This window comes from Schistocerca americana, chromosome X, assembly GCF_021461395.2.
Source record: "Schistocerca americana isolate TAMUIC-IGC-003095 chromosome X, iqSchAmer2.1, whole genome shotgun sequence".
Taxonomy (NCBI): Eukaryota; Metazoa; Arthropoda; class Insecta; order Orthoptera; family Acrididae; genus Schistocerca; species Schistocerca americana.
The window spans coordinates 995,134,106-995,157,837 of NC_060130.1; the positions used below are offsets into that span (position 1 = coordinate 995,134,106).

At 40.2% G+C, this 23,732-nt stretch overlaps 1 protein-coding gene across 1 annotated transcript in view; it reads right to left on the reverse strand.

The window, feature by feature from the left end:
* The window catches only part of LOC124556626 (homeobox protein engrailed-like ceh-16), a 161,197-nt gene extending 137,703 nt beyond the window's left edge, over positions 1-23,494 (reverse strand). Inside the window, exon 1 of the mRNA XM_047130595.1 lies at positions 23,434-23,494. The gene's annotated coding sequence lies outside the window, so the exon portion shown is untranslated. The remainder of the gene's footprint in view (positions 1-23,433) is intronic.
* Positions 23,495-23,732: the final 238 nt, after the last annotated feature.

Below are 23,732 nucleotides of genomic sequence, written 5' to 3' on the forward strand. Positions count from 1 at the left end.
ATTTTATAAGACATCAGTGATGTATATTTTCAGGTAATTCAATAAAGCGTATTTCCTGAAATTTTTTCCTTTTGTAGATGTTGGCTTTCGTGAAAATAGTTCTCAATTAACACTTGTTATGAATGTATACCAACGTATACCAAACAGACTCCTTACAAAATAACCGACCGACCAAATCAGATAGTGTTAGTCTATGTCATCACCGTAACAAGCCATTGTAGTCTGTGCACGACGGAAAGGTTGATGTCTTTGGGGATAGCACTGTCACACTTATATCAACAGTATGTGCTCTTGCAGCTTCTTACATGAAATAACCGTAGATCTTTTCATTAGTTGTCGGTTGTCTGAAAAAGACCGCAGTATATTTTTCACATACCTATTAGAGGTCAACATTTAATGGAGAATGATTGGCCCAATAATTCATGTCGAACTAATTGCACATCATACGCCTGTTTTCTCATCGTGCAGATACTTTGATGTATCTGATGCGGATTTTCAAAAGTCCAACGTGATTCCAAGTCTGGATCGTACAGAAGGGGTGGCGAGGTAGACCCCCGCTGAGGGCAAGCACAGAGCAGACGCAAAAACCGAACAGAAAAAAAGAGAGCAAAGAAGACGGTTTAAGAATTAACCGGGAGAGTTACGTGACCTCTCCTACCACGATTGTTCCTCTCTGCTGCCTACTGGGAACTTTTCCCTCGCCACAGTGTCATTTCGTCCATGTAGTATCATAAGAAAGCGACTACTTTCCAGAGGTCCGTTGCCAACACGGTTTATGTGACAACAGTGCGCTCTTCTCACAGAGATGAGCCTGAACAGCTCACTCACGTTCAACACTGCTCGTGCTACAGTTCATAATTGAACTGATCAGTGACACTTACTTTTAGAATACTTCGCGATAAATACAATAAAGTCAGCACCCGATGCAATGATATTTTTCATACAACATTAATTTTTGATTTTCTTGTACGTTCAAACAGATGGTAAAGTATAATTTGTTTTTTATTCACATTTAAAAATATGTAGTGAAAAGTCGTTTCAATTGAAGATTGTAATACTAAAAAAATTTTTCAAACATGTTTCATAATTTTGAGAACCATACGTAATGATCATAATTATAACAATAACAATAATAATAATAATAATAATAATAATAATAATAATTACTCCTACACGATTATAACGTAGAATATTGATTACGTCTATTACCCAATCGCAAATTACACGTAAACTTGATTTTGCTTGTATACGAGGGCTTGCTGGAATGTAATGCCTGCGTGTATTTTGTGTGAAAACTCTTAAAGCTTCTGTAAAACTTATCCATTACGGATATGGAACACTGTGACTGCGATGATTAATGTTTTCCAGAAATTACTGCAACCAGTCGCCTTCTGTAATTCGTCAATTTTTACTTCCCTTGACCGATTTAGAGTCGCCTAGTGATTCATCATCAGGTGGTAGACATTTATTGCATCTGATGATGAATCGCTAGGCGATTAGAAACCGTCGTGGTTAATAAATATTGAAGAATTAGAAAAGGCGACTCGTTGCAGTGGTTTATGGAAACCTTAACGCTTCTTAATAAAATTTTATTAGCATTCCCCATCTTTATTTTTCATGTCTACTCTATTTCTCAACATAGTCACCATATTAACGAACTCATTTCTCCGAACGACAGACCAGTTTGTTGATGCTGTCACTGTAGAAAGTCTGACTTTGTTGACGGAGCCATGACCTCACCTCTGCCGTCTCTGGCTCATCAATATGGAAGTGAATTACTCAAAGATGTTCTTTAAGTTTTTGAAACAGGTAAAAATCGAATGGGGCCGAGTATGAAGGATGAACGAAGGCAGTGAACCGAAGGCGGTGGATTGTTGCAAATGTCCCAGCGCTCGTGTGTGATCTGGCATTGTCGTGCTGAAAGAGAGGTTGCCCCATGTGTGGACGAACTCGAAACTCTATTATAGCACGCAGTTCCTCACACACCTACATAGTTATGTTACACACCGCTACAATTCGGAGCCCTCCAGCGGCAGAGGGCTGCAAACGTGTAGACATGAAGGCAGTAATTGAAGATTTTGTGTTTTATGGTGTGTTTTACCGAACGAGTCATTAAAGACAGAACCAATTATGAGAAGAAGTTCCGCAACGTATCAGTTCTAAAGTCAATTCATATCCACAACCGCGATCCTGGATTTCTCCTCTCTATAAACAGGAAACGTACTTCTAGATATACTGTGCCATTGAGAAACATCGAGAAAACTACAAAGAAGAGAGAAAGACCAGTCGTAAACAATTTTTACAAGTTTTGTGAATTATTAGGCCACACAACTTTAATTTACTACTCTTTTGTGTTCTCAAGGTATTTAGAATTAATCGTGCAGACCACACCACTGATCACCAGTGAAGTTTGCTTAACATTTCTAAGTGAAATTTTTATTCCTTTGCAGAAGAGCAAGTTAGAAGCTTCTTTGCGGCACTGAGGTCAGCGAGCAGATGTTGAAGTAAATATGGTACTTCCGAAAGCTTCCAACTGACGGCTGTTTGAGCTACAGCACCTCAACGTATCTGATACACATATTGAAAAATGTGCAGATGTGGAAGAGATATTAACGCAGCGGAGCAATTTTACGAATTACTTGCTTTGCTGCTCTAGACGATTGATTGAGCTTCTGAAAAGGAGTGGCACTGCTTCTCGCTTGTATACCTCGATTTCTATTTTCAAAGTATGGCATACTCAGACATCGAAATAACTTGCAGGATATTTATGACAATGCCACTAACTGCACTGTAAACGCAGGAAAGATGAAAAAAATTATAATAAAAACACAATTCTTGGAAACAGATATTTTCTCGGCTTTTATTTATAACCCTTTTCCTTTATCTCTGATTAGTAATTTATGCACTAAAAGTAATTTATGAGGAACAATTAAAATATTTTCTGTACTATATATCATACTAAAATCAATGTACAGTGGCTACATAAACAATGAGATATAAAATTGTTTTTACTTTCAAAGTTTGTGCAGCTCGTGGTTTATTTAGTATAACTTTTTTAATTTGTTGCGTGCAATATTTTACATCAATAGAATTAATTTTGATAATATTTTCAATAACGCTTCATTTTTATTGAATTTACTTACAAAATTATAAAATTTGCTGCATTTGTGTTTAAAGACAGTATAGAAGGGTAGTTTTATGGGAAGGAGAGGGAGCGAGGGGAAGGTCGGCAGTTCTGCCAGGGGCGAGGGACCACCTCGGCACGGCTCTCGTCCATGTACTCCAATCACGCAGTCTTCCTTCGAAAGACAAAAATCGGGATTTCAGGATCAACTGTAGACGATGTCACTAAAGCAATCTTTTACCGGTAGTATGGCGTTTGGACGGGGGAGGACACTTGGTAACATTTCTGTCCAGGATCAAACTCGATGTCTCTTGAAAAATTCCCGTTGAGCTCTAGAGCTGATGGTGATCCGTCAGTCGAAAGGAGCGTCAAGCTTAGCGTACCTCTGTGTCTTGAGAGTAGTAGGTGGTGTGCCGGCGCCATATTTTAGTCTCTCTCTCTTTCTCTGTATCTCTCGTCTTCACAAACATTGTACTACAGTCCACATATACTCCTCACAGACAGCCCCTAGCTGCGATTATGGAACAATAGAATCCTACCAGAATGTCAAATTTGTGAATCCTTGAAGGTAAAAATGAGCCAATAGCTTCAGAGCACTTCTGTCTTGTAGGCATTCCATGAAGGGGCGAAATTTTGCTTTTCTCGTGACAGATGAAAGAGGGTGTGCTGAAAAAGTAATGCGTGCATGGGGCAGAAGTGATACTGGAAAACGTTAGTAGTCTAATTCCACTCATCCAAAGCCTAGTCTGAATGGGAGACTCATTATCCAGCTCCTTACTCATTACACAGGTGGTGTTATAGTCAAATTCTAATACTCCTTCGGTTTGGATTCGGGTCCAAGAGGTTTCTCAAGTCCGAGCTACGAAGGAACCTGAGCGTAACGTAGCCTAGCCACTGACATTACTTAAGATTAATTAAAAATACTCTCCCTCAAATTCTAAAGGTGGCAGGTGTAAAATACAGGGAGTGAAAGGCTATTTACAATTTGTACAGAAACCAGATGCCAGTTATAAGAATCGAGGGGCATGAAAGGGAAGCAGTGGTTGGGAAGGGAGTGAGACAGGGCTGTAGCCTATCCCCGATGTTATTCAATCTGTATATTGAGCAAGCAGTAAAGGAAACAAAAGAAAAATTCGGAGTAGGTATTAAAATCCATGGAGAAGAAATAAAAACTTTGAGGTTCGACGATGACATTGTAATTCTGTCAGAGACGGCAAAGGACTTGGAAGAGCAGTTGAACGGAATGGACAGTGTCTTGAAAGGAGGATATAAGATGAACATCAACAAAAGCAAAACGAGGATAATGGAATGTAGTCGAATTAAGTCGGGTGATGCTGAGGGAGTTAGATTAGGAAATGAGACACTTAAAGTAGTAAAGGAGTTTTGCTATTTGGGGAGCAAAATAACTGATGATGGTCGAAGTAGAGAGGATATAAAATGTAGACTGGCAATGGCAAGGAAAGCGTTTCTGAAGAAGAGAAATTTGTTAACATCGAGTATAAATTTAAGTGTCAGGAAGTCATTTCTGAAAGTATTTGTATGGAGTGTACCCATGTATGGAAGTGAAACATGGACGATAAATAGTTTGGACAGGAAGAGAATAGAGGTTTTTGAAATGTGGTGCTACAGAAGAATGCTGAAGATTAGATGGGTAGATCACATAACTAATGAGGAAGTATTGAATAGGATTGGCCAGAAGAGAGGTTTGTGGCACAACTTGACTAGAAGAAGGGATCGGTTGGTAGGACATGTTCTGAGGCATCAAGAGATCACCAATTTAGTATTGGAGGGCAGCGTGGAGGGTAAAAATCGTAGAGGGAGACCAAGAGATGAATACACTAAGCAGATTCAGAAGGATGTAGGTTGCGGTAGGTACTGGGAGATGAAGAGGCTTGCACAGGATAGAGTAGCATGGAGAGCTGCATCAAACCAGTCTCAGGACTTAAGACTACAACAACAACAACAATTAAAAATTGTAATAATAAGTATCACTTCTTCAACATGCCTTAGGAATAGTGAGAAACGTCTTATTTGTTCTTTTTCTATTACTTTCGCAATTTTCTCTCTCCATCTCACACTTGATTGTCATTAGTTTCTATATTATTATCATTAGATATTTTTATTTTGTAATATTAAGTGGAAGATAGTTTTGAGGAAAAGACATCACAATATGAAGGTTATTTTAAGATATAGCAGCTACAATATTTATGAATTTCACACAATGTGCTTAAAATATTGTGAAAAAACATACATCCATATTAGTAACATACGTGGTGGACCAGTAATAAAAATAAATACATTAATGAAAATAAATAAATACAATAATTAATAAAAATAAATGTTCAGATAACTGAAAAACTCACCTTTAAAATAAAACATACTACATCAAAAGACGCTTAGAAAAAAAAACAGCTATTCAGATCAGGTGGTGAATCTATCCTACGGAGGTTTCCAGCGAAAAATTCAGTTCACTTCTACGTAACAAAGCGTAAATTACACACCCAGAAAAGTGTAACTCTGATACAGGCCCAGCTCACCTTTTTACTGTGGCAAAAAGCGTTTGGAGCATTTAGGTATATGCTTGATAAAGACAAGCTCGAAGTTGTGCCTCTTTTGCTATGAATAACAGGTAAGTGTTTTGAGGCTTTGCGGTTGCTTACATCATGTGCGCAACATTGATAGCCATAGCCACTGCCGTCGCTTTTGTTCTGGAGGTATGCCAGAAACGCTTTTAATAATTCTGTGATTAAGGGCTGCAGGCGCGGGACAGCAAATTGCTCGACTTTCGTACTGTCTGCCTTCTTCAGCGATCAAGAAAATACGCAATGCTGCGCGACAAAAACTGGGAACCGGCCAGCCCGTGCCGCCACATTACGGTTGTTTGTAGAGAAACACGTCTGACCACAGCGTGCGATGGACGTGGGCGTGCAGAGAAAGACCTCATCATCGAGTTAGTCGTATCGCTTCAGAATGAAGTTGTCCTGTCGAGTGAAACGTTATATTGTACGCGATATACCGAGGCTAACCAGCGATGCAGAAATCTTATGGACGAAACAACAACAGAACATAGTATTAACAAGATGACTAAGAGGTAGCTCTGCTCTTAAATTCATTTTAATTACGGATGTTATTTTGTTTAAAATCGGGACGAGATATCAGTTTTTTCAGAAGACCGTATAGATCCTTAGTTAGACATGTCCCAAAACAAAAGGCCTAATAGTAATATTTCAGGCGCCCGCCCCGTTGGCCGTGCGGTCTAACGCACGACTTTCCGGTCGGGGAGGAGCGCCTGGTCCCCGGCACGAATCCGCCCGGCGTATTTGTGTCGAGGTCCGGTGAACCGGCCAGTCTGTGGTGGTTTTTAGGCGGTTTTCCATCTGCCTCGGCGAATGCGGGCTGGTTACCCTTATTCCACCTCAATTACACTATGTCAGCGATTGCTGCGCAAACAAGTTCTCCACGTACGCGTACACCACCATTACTCTACCACGCAAACATAGGGGTTACACTCGTCTGGTGTGAGACGTTCCCTGGGGGGTCCACCGGGGGCCGAACCGCACAATAACCCTGGGTTCGGTGTGGGGCGGCGGAGGGGTGAAGTGGACTGCGGTAGTCGTCGTGGGGTTGCGGACCACTGCGGCTGCGGCGGGGACGGAGCCTCTCCGTCGTTTCTAGGTCCCCGGTTAACATGCAATACAATACAATATTTCAGGCTGTTGAACGGTCGATTGCCGTCAAAAATTATTACCAGTGGGCATATTTTGTGACTTGGTTAAGGCTTTTGATTGTGTGAACCTCGATTTCCTTACACAAAAGTTTAAACGTAATGGAATAGTGATTTCTGTATTGTCTGCGTGATACAAAGTACTGGGTATCAGTTCTATGTGGATCACATAGCAGTAGGCACTTAGGATCTGAAGCAATCAGTCATTGTGTACCGCAGGGTTCTATTTTGGGCCATCTGATAGACATAAAAAGTCTCCCACTTATACTGTCAGAAGAGCAAATGTTGTCTTTTTTTCAGAATATTCAAGCTTAGGAAGAATATAGCACCAGTTCTCTTGCTGACAAGGCAGCTAACGAAATAACTGAAAACGTCCACAGATGGTAAAAAGCTAATACATTATCAATAAGGTTTGAGAAGAATCAGTACATACAATTGAGTACTTCTCATAGAAAATCAAAAACTACAAATCGGCTCTATTCAGATAACGAAATACAAGTAACAGAAAGTGTTTTTAAGTGTTCCTTACGACGGATAAATCACAATATTAACTGGAAAGCCCAAACCATACAGTTAATGAAGCGCCTTAGTTCAGCTACATTTTCAGTACGCAAGGTTGTCACCATAGGTGGTATCAGAATTATGAACCTAGTTTATGCTGTATATTTAGTTTATCTAATGAGTTAAGGAATCATTTTTTGTTGTACTGAAGATTATATTCCCAACACTTCTTAAAAATAATGTTTTAGATAAGTTTATAAACAATATTAGCACTGCAATACAATAGGATTTCAAAATGTTAAATCATTTCATTGTATTGTATTGCACTAAAATAAAATATGCATCACTGATACCCAATCGGGTATCTGAAGGCGTTAATGCGTCACTTCCATGAAATGGGGAGGCGAATATGACACGGATCGAATCTGTCTCGCAGTTTAACCACGATGTTTGGTGATCCGGCCAACATGGATGGGGTTTTTACGACGTTTCTCACACCCTAATTGGTAAATATCGGACTGGTATCAAAGTCCCGTCTCAAATACACGTTACGCAAACATTCAGAAAAGTGTCACATTTGCACATAGACGCAGACGGATGGGTTACACAGATTCCGCCCTGCGAGATGAATAAGAGACTATTGCCATAGATTTTTAGTCTCTTAAACCTATGATCATCATCGTCATACATCTGACTGCTTTGCATAACCAGAGACCACTCTCCACGGCGTCCGGTCATCCTGATTTAGGTTTTCCGTGATTTCCCTAAATCGCTCCAGGCTCTAGTTCCTTTGAAAGGGCACGGCCGACTTCCTTCCCCGTCCTTCCCTAATCCGATGAGACCGATGACCTCGCTGTCTGGTCTCCTTCCCCAAACAACCCAACCAATCTCCAAGACGTCTACACAGTATGAATGTCATGTAATGTCATCTGAACCAGAGAGTAAAGCATCTTGTTTCTTTTGGTATATCAGTCACACGTGCGACTTCTGTCAGAAAATACAGAAGGTACATGAAAAGAACAGTTGAGTTGTACACACAAAGGTATCCCTACAGACGGTGTCCAGCAAGACTGACGATTCAGTAAATGTGCAAGAAGTTGTTATAGGAAGGCCACTGGAATACTAAGGAGTAAGCCTACAACAAGCGAAGCGAAAGAAACAGATGTTCTAACAGATGCTGCTCATAATCCACACGTAACTCCAGAGAAATTGCGAGTGCCTCTGGAAAAAAGTCAATGCAGCTTTGTTCGCATTTTGCGCTCAAACAGCTTCCATCCGTAACGTGTATCACTTCAGCAGCAGATTTATCGGGGGAACTGCAGATGACGCATGGAATTCTGTTGCTCTGTTCTCATGAGATATTAGAAGAATTCCTCGAAGAATTGGCTTTACTGATGAAGTTACCTTTACAAATGATGGATAGCTGGACGTAAGAAATATGCATTATTATTCCTCACTGGTTTGGGTAGACAGAACATCAGGAGACGTAGAGTGTGAACGTTTGGTGCAGAGTTACTGGAAATTAAGTGTTTGTTCGCTGCATCATTGAAGAAACCTTAAACGATAATTTATCACCGATTTGCTACCGGTTTTCCCAGAGGAATTTCCACTTGGAATACACAGATGTTTAGGGCACAAGCACGATGAGTGGCCGGCTCACAACACGCATGTGGCTAGGAAGGCGCTCAAACAGCTCTTTCCTGGTAGTTGATACTCGTAGTAGGTGAAAGTTCTCCTGAGTACACTCCATAGCGTGTTTTTCTCTGGGATAAACTTAATTTTGAAGTCCTTGAACAAGTTCTGACGACCCATTAGGATTTAAAACACTGTATTGTTGCAGTGACATCGAAGTAAACTGTTCAGTGTGTCCAAAAGTCCTTGCACCAGCGACTGAAAACGTCTATTGCAATAGATGGTGGGCATTTGATGACATAGTCCGCAGCTCGTGGTCGTGCGGTAGCGTTCTCGCTTCCCACGCCCGTGTTCCTGGGTTCGATTCGCGGCGGGGTCAGGGATTTTCTCTGCCTCGTGATGACTGGGTGTTGTGTGATGTCCTTAGGTTAGTTAGGTTTAAGTAGTTCTAAGTTCTAGGGGACTGATGACCATAGATATTAAGTCCCATAGTGTTCAGAGCCATTTGAACCATTTGATGACATAAATGGAGATTTAAGGAAGTTTTAAAATTTCAAACATGGCTGCACTTCAGCAACTGTGTACGTAGACACTTGATAGCATCGGGTAACAACAGCCAACCTGTTGCAGAATTAAAGGTTTAATAAACTTTCACCACGATTTCGACAAACATAACTTTGTCTTCTTCAGAAGGAAAAGGACTTATTGAACAAATTGTTACAAAGTAGTTACAAATGTCATACAAAGGAGGAACCAAATTCGATAGCAAAAACTACAAAATTTTTGTAGAAAAGCATACTCACACTTAGAATCACATATTGACAACAACACATGGTGGAGTCAAAATGGGTCGTGAATGTGAACTCTAAGTTCTTAGAAGTCAGTTAAATTTACATAAGCAAAATCAACCGATCCGTCCGTTAATTAACCGTATAGCGAGTGCACACCACATATTATCTAGCCGTCTCCATTACAAAATCAAAGACTTTTTCGTATTCGAACATAACTTGTCAGTTAAAACTAGTGCTGACATGATCAACAAAATAAAAATATTAAAATGCGCACCTAAGACTAGGTTGATTTTGTTCGACATAGGACGCTACTATATGAACATACCAACAAATTTGACTCTCAACATCACTGACCAGAATTTAATACAGTACGAAAAGGTAACTCAGGTACAAACTGTCGAGCTTATTAATTTATTACAGGTGGTACTTAAATACAATTCATCCACGTTTAATGGTAAATTTTATGTACAATCATATGGCCTAGCAACGGGGAGCCGTCTTGCTGGAATCCTAGCTGACATTTTCGTTAATTCTCTAGAAAACGGTTTCTTTGACTCCAGCTAAGGTAGCAAAGCAAGATACATTTTTATGCTCCTTATGTAGACGACATAATTATTGCTTCTGATGGCAATGATCATGCAGTAGAACTGTTGTTTAACATCTTTCACTAAAAAAATTCACTTTACAAAAAAAATCCATCATGGAAAAGCTGAGCTTAGCTTTCTCGAGCTCAAAATATCTACAGCTTAGCAAATAACAATATTAGCGTTAACATGTTGTTCAGGTGCTCAGTCCGGAACCGCGCGACTGCTACAGTCGCAGGTTCGAATCCTGCCTCGGGCATGGATGTGTGTGATGTCCTTAGGTTAGTTAGGTTTAAGTAGCTCTAAGTTCTAGGGGACTAATGACCAAAGATGTTAAGTCCCATAGTGCTCAGAGCCATTTGAACCATTTTTAACATGTTCTGTAAGCCAACGTATTCCGATAACATTATCCCTGCTGAATTCTGTCATCCACAAGCTCACAAATTAGTATTTTCCCATTTCTCTATTAATCATACCATAACAACACCCTTTTCCCTTATTAACCTGCAGAATGACATCAATGTGTCAAAATCCATTCATATTAACAACGCATATGGACAAGATGTAGTAGATCATGTACTCAGTAAAAAAAAGACCACTAACAAATTTTCAGCTTTACAGGGTAGTACGTTCCCTTGCAATAAAGACGAAAATAATAAATTTATTTCCGTCCCCTTTTCGATAATGTGTCCTACAGAATAAAACGCCTTTAAGGGAACAGATATAAATGTGATGTAACATTTTTTGCTATTAACAGTTTAAAGACAAATCTTGTGCACACTATCAATATTCCCGAGGATCCGTTCTCTAATTCGGGCAGGTACAAAATGATTTGGAGTAACTGTCCCAGTTGTTATAGAGGTATAACAATGGAAATAAGATACAAAAAACTTCTACCGGGGAAGAAAGGTGGTAATACACGCAGTTACGCCCTCGCATAACATTTACTTACTGCTGAACATTCTCCGGGAGATTTAGAGGATAGCACAATTCAAGGCAAAGAAGTAAAAGGCAGGAGATTAGATTTGTGGGAAGAACTTGAAATTTTCAAACATTTAGCGAACATTCACCGCAATATTTTAAACGACCAGCTCCACTTTGCAAGTATACATTTGCCTGAAGGCTTTAAGCCGTTACTTCTGGCCGTGTTAGACAAGTTTACCGCTCGTTGTTGGCCTCCGAGTGATTTTTGTTTTCCTCAGAATTCTATTTGCAGTTACGATTCCTACATTCAGTTTGTAATTTCACATAGCATTCTTTGTTGCTCATAGGCACCATCTTCGTTTTATTGTTTCATATTTAATGTACCCTCTTGATACTTTCATCCGATTTTAATTTGTTCACAATGGATGCTTCATTATTCACGGCTACTTTCCTTGGTATGTTAACTCGTTGGTTATAATTACAATCCTTACCTGCCCCCGCGCCTTTTTTTGCTAGTGTTTTTATGGGTTCCATTCGTTTATTTTCATAAGTATCTTTTCTTTCATTTTAGTTGAGAGCTGCTTAATACGGCTCCACGTATTTGTGCATTTTTAAACTATGTTAACACTTTTACCACGTGTATTTGTTTTCAACACTGTTACTTGGCATGTTCTCGTACGTATTTACAAGTTCTGCTCGTGCTACCTTATGTACGTACTTGTAAACAATTAAGATTGTTTACCTGAGCCAGCTTACTCTTTATATGTCATATGATCTTAATGTCTTCCTGCCTCCACCCTCCTCCACCCTTTTCCAACCCTTTTTCCTACTTTATTAGCCTTATTCTGTTTTAATTCTAGCTGTTAACCATTTTAGTTACTGAATCAGGCATTTTGTTTTCAGTGCGGCTGTGCACATAGTGGTTCGCGCAGTGAGGCCACCTACCATAGTTTACCTATCGCTAGTGCTGCATATCTTAGTTAGTCGGCGAGTATCACTAGCATTCTATGCGCCATGCTAAATGTCTGTTGAATCCATATTCATGTATGTTTTATTACAAACGTTTCACGAGAAAGCCCTATAGTTCTGGGCTACTAACTTCAATTATGCATTTGAACTGTTGATATTTGTGGCTGGCATGCACAGTATACTAGACAAGAGCCTTCTGACTCCAACATATGTTGTCAGTATGTGATTCTACGACTGAGTATGCTTTTCTATTGAATTTGGTTCCTTCTTTATGACATTTGTAACTATCTCCTAATAATTTGTTCAATAGGCCCTTTTCCTTCTGAAGGAGACAAATTCATATTTATTGAAGCCATTGTTAAGCGTTAATAAATTTTTAACTCTTCAACAGGTTGCCTGTTATTTTTCAGTCCTATCAAGTTTTGCGGATGTATTTATGGCCACATTCTTTTGCTATTTACTTTTTGTTGCTGTCGCTAATGTAATTATGATGTGTAAGTATGTATCTCAACATTGAACTAGTGATGCGAAATGATTATTTAACGGTCTTTGTACCTCAGTTTCCTATTTTACTAACCCACTGAATTTTTGACGTGTACCTTTCTTTGAAAGCTCTTGTAGAAACAAGAGCGGAAATGTTAGCGTAGTTTACGGGTGATTCGCCATGAAATGCCACTTACTTCGCCTTCCAGTTGGTGTGCCGGTCCAAGCACGTGTAGCCAAGCATGATTTGCAGCGGCTTTAAATTAGACTCTGCTCCACTTGTGGATGTAGACTCTCTTAGCCGCGTCTTCAGCCTGTAGCGACAGTTCCGTATGTCACCACGAACTTCCGCGTTTCATATTTAAAACAAATAAGTCCTAAGTTCTAAATATTGTAATGTCTTTGAAACTACAAACTGGATTTTGAAGAGCTGCGACAGTAGCAGCATGAATTACTATAGCTAGTTACATTTAAAATGCGAAGTTGATACCGTCATCTCTATTATTAATAAATACATGAAAAGAGACTGTCATTTAATGAGGACTTTTTCACAATTCGTTCTGAAGAAAACAGAATTATATCTTAAACCGTTCGGAAAATATCTCAGGTGAAAAGCAGATCTGAAGCACCCTGTGTATAAATGGTGGTCAGAAATAGTCTGAAAAGCCTGTAAGAGTGTTGCAGGGTAGGTTGTGCCGAAAAATAATTGTTAAGAAAAAATTCGATACGTTGTGCCGTTTCCGAGTTAATTAGCTTTGAAGTTAGCCAATCAGGCCGTTGCGCGTGAAGTCGAGCAGCCCGCCAGATATAGTTAGCGTCAGTTGTTATAGCGTAGATGATAGGGAACGAATATGGTCAACCTTTAGCTCGGGTTCGATCCTTACTACCGCCACATATCCAATTTTTGTATCGATCTCTTGTCCAATTTCAGGAAACGAAACGAAGAACACATTTGGCGACACTGTCTCTGGCGGTCTGATGACTAACTTCAATGGTAAATTACTCGTAACCGGTGAACATGTCCAGAATCACGTTAGCCCGTTTATGCACTGAGGTGTACATAACTGTCTGAAGCGTAGTAGTCTGACGGTGAAGAAGTTCTAATATATTATTCCAGGTAGCTACTTATATATTTGAGTGCGGATAATCACAAATTATAGCGTGTTAAGCTTCTGGTGCCAACTGAACAGCCGTTCTAAATAGACAGCAGTTAAATCAACGTACAAATCGCAAGAACAAACAAACTGCTAGGGGGAAACTAGTCTGTGCAGCAAAATCCGGCAGATGTGTATTTGTTACAAGGCAATCCCCAGAGCTAAGAAGACTGCGTTAAATTCTCTCGATGAGATCGCAACTACGTGAGAATAACACCTTGAATTTCGGCGTCAATACTATCAAGGAAAGGAAAACGATGCAGGGATACTACAACATCTGGTACAAACGGTATCGAGTTTGGTTGTCATAGGCTTCAGCGTCCAAGAGGGTATCGAGACGACTTTTAAAGTAAGTTGCAACCTTATTCGATCACTATACCACGCAGACGATCATCCATAACTATAAATCATGTTTATCTTAGCTCCATGTCAATGTCTTTCCTTTTCTTTTAGCAAGTCGCTACACTGGTTTTGTTATTATGGGAAGTATGTCCAAATAGCTATTAAGAGAAAATTCTCCCTGATGTAGAAGTTTACAGTTCCAGCCAATTCCTAACAGTAATCTCCTGTTTATGATCTTAACAGAGCGCACAAACTGCATATTTCACCTAGCTGCTTCAATGGTAGAATTAAGTAAGTAAGTTTAATGTTTTGTACGAGCGCTTTCTGTGGCAAAGATTCAAACAGATTTCAATAAAACGTATGCTTGTTTATAAATTGTGTTATAGATGTATAACTGCGTTAAACAACTGAAAAAATTTGGACCACCGAATACAAACAGAAGTAAAGAGGAATCAAAATGATAGTAAAGACCGAATGAGCTATTAGAAGCAGCATTACGATATTTCTTAATGCTCACAAATATATTCTGAATAAGTAAGAAAAGGTACTGCTGCCACGGCAGTAACAGAAAACATTTCCGTTGCTACATAAAACTTAGTAACACTTTATTTTTGTACAAGGTGGACTACAATAATAATTTCATTTCAGTAATAGTAGTAGTTTTAGTATTTTGTTTCCAAGCAACTCACAGCTTTAGACTATTAACCGACAGTGACTGGCTATTAAGTTATTTCTTTGCGCCTTTTATGTAAACTGCAGCGTCTGACTTTGAAGTGGAATGAGTAAGTTTCAAATTGCAAAGCGCTTTCTCAGTGAAAAATATGGCAACACGCTGAGCATTTATACGTACATTGATTTATTCTCTCTCTCTTTCACTCATCCCCCCACCCTTACACACACACACACACACACACACACACACACACATTATAGCATTCTTCATAACAAACTGTGCAATAGAGCAGAAAGAACTGTCAAATAGATATTATTTCAGCTTTTGTTCAAAATTAACTATGTAATCTATTAGATTCTTCACATCACGGAGTAAGTGGTCAAAGATTTTTATGGTTGCATATCTCTCTGTGCCACATTACCACTGAATGAAAGATAGTGTAACTCATTCTCATTGTTCCTTACAGTATTATATTTATGAACGTTTCTGTTCTTGAACTGCAATTTTTTGTTAACAGACATAAGGCAGTACAAGTATGTGAGCTTGTTAGTACGCCTAACTGTTTAAAGAACTGTCTACCGCAAGTTCGAGAGTGGGCACAATATATTATCTTTACTGCAATGGGCAACGAACTCTTTCTTTCTCAAACTAGAGTTGCCCTAGAAAGTGACGCCATTAATGAATGAAAACAAGAAAAGTAAGTCAAGTTTTTGACATTTTCAGCTCCTAAGTCTGCTGGTCTCCGAAACATGAAATTTGGGCTGATGAGACGCTTTGGACTTGTACCATGATATTTTTTGTTCAGGCTGTTATCGATATAAGCACCTGAAAATCTATAACATTCTGTTTCATTTATTGATATTCTCTAGTGCTTTATTTCCAACAGTGCAGCCATTTAAAAAAAATAACGAACATTATGTACTGCATTGTATCTTAAGATTAGTGGCAGTCCGTTTGTTTGTAGTTCCTCCATTAGACCTCATTATAACATTTGTATCCTCAGCAAGGAGAAATATCTGTGCTTGTTGAATATGCGGCAGCAGAGTTATGATTGTGGTACCAGAGCTACCCTACGTTACTCACGGTTAAGTTGGCTTGCAGCGTGTGGACGTAAATGTAACAAAAAATTGAAAAGACGATAACTAATGAATAAATATGCCTAGATATGATCTTGTTACTACAAGAATGCAAAGTTACCATTTCGTATACAACGAATCTAAGGACGATATTTTTTGAGGAACCGAGTGTCAGCGTCAGATGGAAAGTGATAAATCTTTCGTTGTTCGGTAGGACGCTTAGTAACTATTCGGCTGTAGAAACTGGCCAGGAGAGAAATCGTGTGCCACGAAGTAATGGCGGCTGTTCCAAACTAATACTATTTTGAAATACTAAGTCTACGTTAGTTTCGAGAAACTTCTGCAAGATTTTTTTGACAGAAAGCGCAACACGCATCTAATTTCCAGTTCAGTTAGTGCAATAAAAATTAAATTTTAGTTTTGGTGTGATAGTGCAATCATTTACAGCTGGTAGAGTCGTCGCCATTATTTACAAGTTTTCATTTTTGTACACGATTTTTCGGCTCTTTCGCTGGTTGTATTTTTCAGGTGTAAAGTCCTGACTTGGTTCCTCGATGTTTGGACTATATCGGAATGAAAACTACCCACGATATCCGATATCTGGAGCCACATTTCATTGGGCGATACACAAAATTAGTGGAGTTGCGAATATGCAGAATTGTGTGTGATCTGAGGTTTTTGAAAATTTCTCGGGTATTCAGCCGCGTGGCGTCGCCCAAGAGGCGCGATATTTCGGCAAGCCGGCTTCTTGCCATCTTCAGGCGTTCATGGAGGCTACAGGCTTGCCGAAATATCGAACCTGTTGGACGGCGTCATCCGGCCTAATACCCAAGACATTTTCAAGATGCAGAACTGTGTTAGACAAATACTTGCATCAATATATCTGTTATTAGAAGAGTTAACAATATTAACCGTAAACAATATTACGTGCCACTTTGCCGGAAAACTCGTTTGGAGACGAAAGAATGGAATTATCGGCTGCAGAACTTCGAGGGTTGTTCAGTCACCTTGTCAGAAAGTCATGTCATAAGTTTATCTGTTCAGTGCAAGTGACTCTAATCACTGTGAGTATGGTGAGGCGTCGTTTGCGTTGTTTGGTGATGAGGCAAGGGAGAGATTGCCAGACTCAAAGTCCGCATCTGTCGGAGAGATCACCGTCAACACTATCACAGGCTCTCAGTTCGCTGATAGCTTTGGGATTCACCTAGGACAATGACAAAGTAACTCATCAGATTCTTTATTTCAACACCTTTCCTCCCCTTTTTAACCAAAAACTGGTGGTGAAAATATCTTCTACAGCCAGCATTCGAATCGACCGCCTCCGAATCGAACGCTACCGCAAACACGAGACTCGCCCTAGCCCCTCAGTGCAAAAGAGATTCGAAACTGGTTAAAAAGGACAGAGAAACTATAACATGGTGATTTTAAGGCTTCAGGTGTTTTACATGGTCTACCGCACTAAAGTAAAACCACATAATGTTCATACAACTGTGTAAAAAGGTCAGAAAAGTTGTTCTTTGGGATGTTGTTCAACTCGGGCGTCACGTTGTCTTGAATGCTGATCGTGTCATCAAAGCGTTGACTCCACATGTGATTTCTGCCCGAGGCAGGATTCGAACCTGCGATCGTAGTCGCTCGGTTTCGGACGGAAGGGCCCAGAGCCGCTCGGTCACCGCGGCCGGCGTTCAGTTGAAGAAATCCAAGAAGTAATTAAATGACTACGACAGAGCAACAAGAAAACTGAAATTCAGTGGATACCATCTCACTGTGACTTAGACGGTAATGAAAAAGAAGATTTTCTAGCCAAAAAAGACACAAAAATTAAATATATTGAAAAAATTAACATACCGTATTTTGAAGCGAAACGCATTATTAACAACACATTTAAAGAAGAATTAAAACACTTCAATAATATTTCATGTGATGAAAAGACTTGTGAAAAGCTCATGGAAGACTCTGCAGTGTCTGATGGACCAAGAAGGCAAGCAGTAGCCATATTCCGCTTGACATGACTGTCTGGCCGCCCATCAGCATAAGATATCCGTTCTGCCGTCCCCAGAACGTGTTGTGTGTCACAAGATTGCTTCGATCATGAACAAATACATTTAAAAGAGTATATACAATTAAGAGATTGTAATGCATATTTATCAACATTGTGGTGGGAAGCAAGAAGACGAATGACAATAAGTGGAGAACATTAAAATAACAATAATGATAATAGTAATAATAATAATAATAATAACTTTGGTTGATCCCACTCGGACATTCAGGTTGCCTCGTAGAGGCATTTGCATTGTGTGTTACCACTGTTCAAATGTCAATTGTGCTAGTCTCATCTCTTGTCATTCTTTACAGGTGGTGTATTTTATTCCTCTCTCTTACAGTTTCTTGAAATTTTTGATAATGGTTGCAAAGACAGATCGTGATGCATTGGCATGCATCTTGAGACACACCCAAAACTCCATTTGTTTGTGAAGTAAAGTCGTGATCCAGGATATACATCTATATGACTAAGCTGTAATCCACACTTACGTGCTGGAAAGAAGGTTCATCGAGCTACCATCAAACTATTTCTCTACAGTACCACTCTCGAACAGCGCACGGAAAAATCGAACGCTTAAATATTTGCGTGCGAGCTCTGATCTCTCTTATTTTATTGCGATGATCATTTCTCCCTGTGAAGGTAGGTTCAACAAGATATTTTCGGATTCGGAGGGGAAAGTTTGTCAGTGGAATATCGTGAAAAGATCTCGCAGCAACGAAAGACGTCTTTGTTTTAATGATTGCCGCCCATACTCACGTATCATATCCGTGACATTCTTCCCCCTATTTCACGATGGTAAAAAACGAGCGCCGTCAACAAGTCAAACATTCTACCGCGACGGTATCAAAAAACTAGTCTCTCGCTGGGAGAAATGCGGTCGTCACCAGTGCGACTATGCTAAGAAATAAATATGTGGACATCTAGAGTATGTAGAATGTCAAAAACGTTTGTTTTACTTAAAAAGCTTTAAGAATTTTACTAAAAAAATTATTCGCTGATTGCGAATAGTTTGACATTAGATGTTTTAGCGACACGTGCCGGACCGGGACTCGATCCAGCTTCGGCTATCCGTGCACGCTCCCGAGACCGAGTCAAAGTTCCATATGACACCTTGTCTACATTCCCTAATGCGCGCGCGAAATAAGGAGAGTGAGACAACAACATGTTCAACGTTATTATTATGATTGTCATTTTGCCCATCTAGCGAATTCATGTCAGAGACATTCATGCATGTCAGAGACATTACTTTCCATCACGTCCTCATCCAATGCCACAGTAAGAACGCTATTGAAAAGGCAGACGGATTTTATTATAGGGTTTTCCTTTATTGCACAGTCTGTTTTGCCAAGATTAGGTACTAATCTACTACGGTTACCATGAAACGTGCAATGTCATTTGTCCATTATGTGACCGTAGGTGATAACTTTTCCGAGAATAATTCATGACCTGCAAAAGATGAAGGAAGCCTACGGATTTCTATGCTCCTAACTTCTATTTCCATCGAAAAAATCCACGGTGGCACTCAAAGGATCTTGTTTCCAGTTTGTCGGTCTAGCTACTGTAATGGGCAATCAAAAAGTTTCCAGTTGAGCCTGTAGCGGCAACGTGACTCCGTTGCGGGTATTTAAGCACCATCATGAAAGCAAGGGATTAGTGTGTCATTCGTGTCTTTCCTGCGTGCGTACGGTAGATGCAAAAACCTGAACGATGGCGACATTACATCTACATCTACATGTAGCTATTGCGTCCAAACAGAACCAACGTGCTGTTATACTTTTCTCGGCAGCCGAAGTACAGATACCGGTAGGCATCCATCGGAGAATGAGGAATGTGTATAGGGCACCAGACCTGTTCAAATGTCCGTAAAAATTGCGACAAGGGCGTGCTGCCGCACGTCCCCATCTCGCAAATACGGTAATGCCGAAGTTGCGCCAACTCAAATAAGAGATGTAAATAAATTATACACAACTGCAACCAGTCACTTTTTTCATTAATAATGCTTTATTACATTAACCGGTTTTCGAACCCTTTCAGGTTCATCTTCAGATGATTTCGGGAGAATCCGGGAAGTTACATCATTACTGGTAGTAGCATAACTACTACCAGTAATGATGTAACTTCCCGGATTCTCCCGAAATCATCTGAAGATGAACCTGAAAGGGTTCGAAAACCGGTTAATGTAATAAAGCATTATTAATGAAAAAAGTGAGCCGGCCGCGGTGGTCTAGCGGTTCTAGGCGCGCAGTCCGGAACCGCGCGACTGCTACAGTCGCAGGTTCGACTCCTGCCTCGGGCATGGATGTGTGTGATGTCCTTAGGTTAGTTAGGTTTAAGTAGTTCTAAGTTCTAGGGGACTGATGACCACAGATGTTAAGTCCCATAGTGCTCAGAGCCATTTGAACCATTTGAAAAAAGTGACTGGTTGCAGTTGTGTATAATTTATTTACATTAATATACAGTCACGGTTCTAAAATATCCGTAATGGATAAGCATAATCAAATAAGAGAGTCTCCAGCGCTCCAGCGGCCGCCATGTAGTCCTGATCAACCCCCATGCGATTATCACGTCTTCGGTCCCTTAAAGGCCTCGATGAGTGGATGTGCAGCAGGGTGCGTCGGCGGGATGACTGCTCACGGCGATTTTGCCTGATTGTTATATCGATTGTGGACTGTACGGCCTTCGATCGGAAGCTTTCTGATCGCTGCTTATAATATCTGCGAACAGAGGTTTATGTAATGGCCATGTGATACACAGAGTAGACGACCATCTGTTTTGGAAGGTTACAGCTTAACTTTTTGCAGATTTTTGACGGACTAACGTATGGCGGACGGCGGTCGTTAAACACACTAAGCGCGAGTTACATTTGCGTACGAATCGCTTCTAACGTATTTTTTAATTGTCTCTATTGAAGTGTCTCAGTATGTTCTTTGCATTTCACTAATACCTGCAAGTGTACTACGAAACGGAAAAATGACGTATAGCAGTTTGTAGTTCTAGGCCAGAACTTACATCTACGCAAGCCGGTGTACAGTACATGGCGGAAGATACATCTTACCAATATTACTGATTTTCACTCCCAGTCGATTCGCCTGTTGAGCGAGGGAGAAACGACTGTCTCTCTGTACGCACCCTGATCTCTCTCGTCTTATTCTCATGTTCCCTACGTGAGATATACCATAAAGGCAACAGAATGTTCGCATAGTCTTCTCCGTAGTGTTCACTTAATGTATCCAACACGGTTTAGTGAGAACTCGTTTTTCCAGGTATTCCCTTTTAAGGTCCCCGAGCATTTCTGCTGCGATCCTAGCAGCGCGCCAATGAATTGCTTCCTAGTCTGTTATGCCTCTTCACGGACTCCAGGCAATGGTGCAATCCCAATTGCAGATGCCTATTTAACGGCTTTCAGGGGAAACAAAAATTTAATTTTCTGTATTTCCTATAGAATAATTATTGACCGAATTAAAAAATTTAAAATAATCTCATAATCCACTCGTTAACATGTAGAACTTTACCTTAAAAGTTCAGCATGGTAAGAGACGTATTACTGTTAGAAACTGTGTAAACGTTTTGAGGCGGCGTAAAATAATATATATATATATATATATATATATATATATATATATATATATATTTCGCTGTTCTGCAGTACATCTACATCTACATCTACATTGATACTCCGCAAGCCACCCAACGGTGTGTGGCGGAGGGCACTTTACGTGCCACTGTCATTACCTCCCTTTCCTGTTCCAGTCGCGTATGGTTCGCGGGAAGAACGACTGTCTGAAAGCCTCCGTGCGCGCTCTAATCTCTCTAATTTTACATTCGTGATCTCCTCGGGAGGTATAAGTAGGGGGAAGCAATATATTCGATACCTCATCCAGAAACGCACCCTCTCGAAACCTGGCGAGCAATCTACACCGCGATGCAGAGCGCCTCTCTTGCAGTAAAACCTCTGCATCAGGTGTGACATTTTAAGTTGTTACTCCTTTATTACTGACTATTCGCAACTCATTTTGCAGACAATATCTACGTATTCCACTGAATATAACTGAAAAACTATATTGTGTACGAGCCGTAGTTCACTCAGACTGCGTAAAAACATACTTTTGCTTAAAACTAAGTGCAAATTACTCAGAATATACTCATCCACTATTTGATAATGAGAGCACTTAGTGATATCCAACAACCTTTAAACATAATTTCAAGCCTTTTCTAAACTTCTATCGCTTACATACTTAACGTAAATCGTTTAATATATTAACTCATTTGTTAAGTAAACTGACGTTCGAAACTGTTTTATACGTGAATGTTCTATTCTTTAAGGAATTCTAAGTTTATTGGTGCTCTAGAACTTTTACGTTATTTCATTTACAGATGCATTGCATTTTGCCAGATCCCCTCTAACACATTTAAGCTATTCATTCGCCTTACCAATACTAATTTACGTGATTGTCCCATTTAATATTGGTACTTGTACAATGTGATGTGCTCGAGTTGTTCACCACTAATCTTTTAGTCAGATAGTACTGGGTTCTCTCTGTTTCAGGACAGGAAGGTCAACGCTAGTCGCAATATTATCTGTGTTTTATTGCACATTTAAATTGCAGCTAACAATGCACCTATGATCAGTGCGTTACAGGCAGTCATGTAGACTCACCATAGTTATAACGACACATATTACAATATAACTTTGGCATCTACAAGTATCAGTCAAACCCCAAGGAATCAAACAGCATGTCTTTTCTCTCTGTTATAGGTATTATCATTTTACATTTCCTTACGACACTTTCTCTCACACTATAGCAGTGTCAACAAACAATTTTATAGTGCTGCTGATCTTATCTGATAAATGGGTTATGTACTCGTATATTGAGATAATAACAACTGCTTAAGGCACACACGTTGTTACTTTCGTTTCAGTTTATCATTCACCGTCCAGTACAACATACAGGCTTCTAGTAGTAAAATATTCATGGAGCGAATCACATAGTAACGAAGATATTCCGTATGATCGTATCCTGGTTGGTTGCAGACGATATAGGCTGTGTGTCGAATGGTTTTCGGAAGTCTAGGAAGTCGGAATCTAACTGCGCACCTGCCTCTACGTTCTGTAAGTTATCATGTGTTTCACACGAGCAGTTTTTCCTGAATCTGTGTTGATTCTTTGAGGCAAGCATTGTTTCGGCATGGAACGTCATGATGTTTGAGCTTAGACTGTGCTGGTTGGTGCAGCAACGGAATCTAACGATATTAACGGGTAGCGCACTTACAAATGCATTTACGCTGACGTATACGGGATATACGTGTACATTTACGTGACACATTCCTGCGTATCCTGACATATAACGAGCTGACTAGTCGCTTTCCATTGCAAGAGACGGTTAGTAAAGTAGAACTGCGAAAGCTACGTACGTGGTACTGAGCGCATGTAGTGGCGACGAACAGCAGCGAACTGGCGCGTGAAGCCGCACGGCGTGGCGCCTCGCACCTAGCGGGAGGGGCAGCTGCAGGGCGTGTCATCCAATGGCGCTTGCGGTGGGCGTGGCCTAGCACTTTGCCACCACCCACTGCGCGTCAGCCGGTGGTAGGGTGGGGGCAACACATGGTATCCCCACGAGGATCGGGGCGCCGCTGTCACAGCGCAATTTCCACCAGATCTCTTCTTCTTCGAAGCCGCCATCAACCGCTTCCGGCGAAATTTAAAGCGGGAG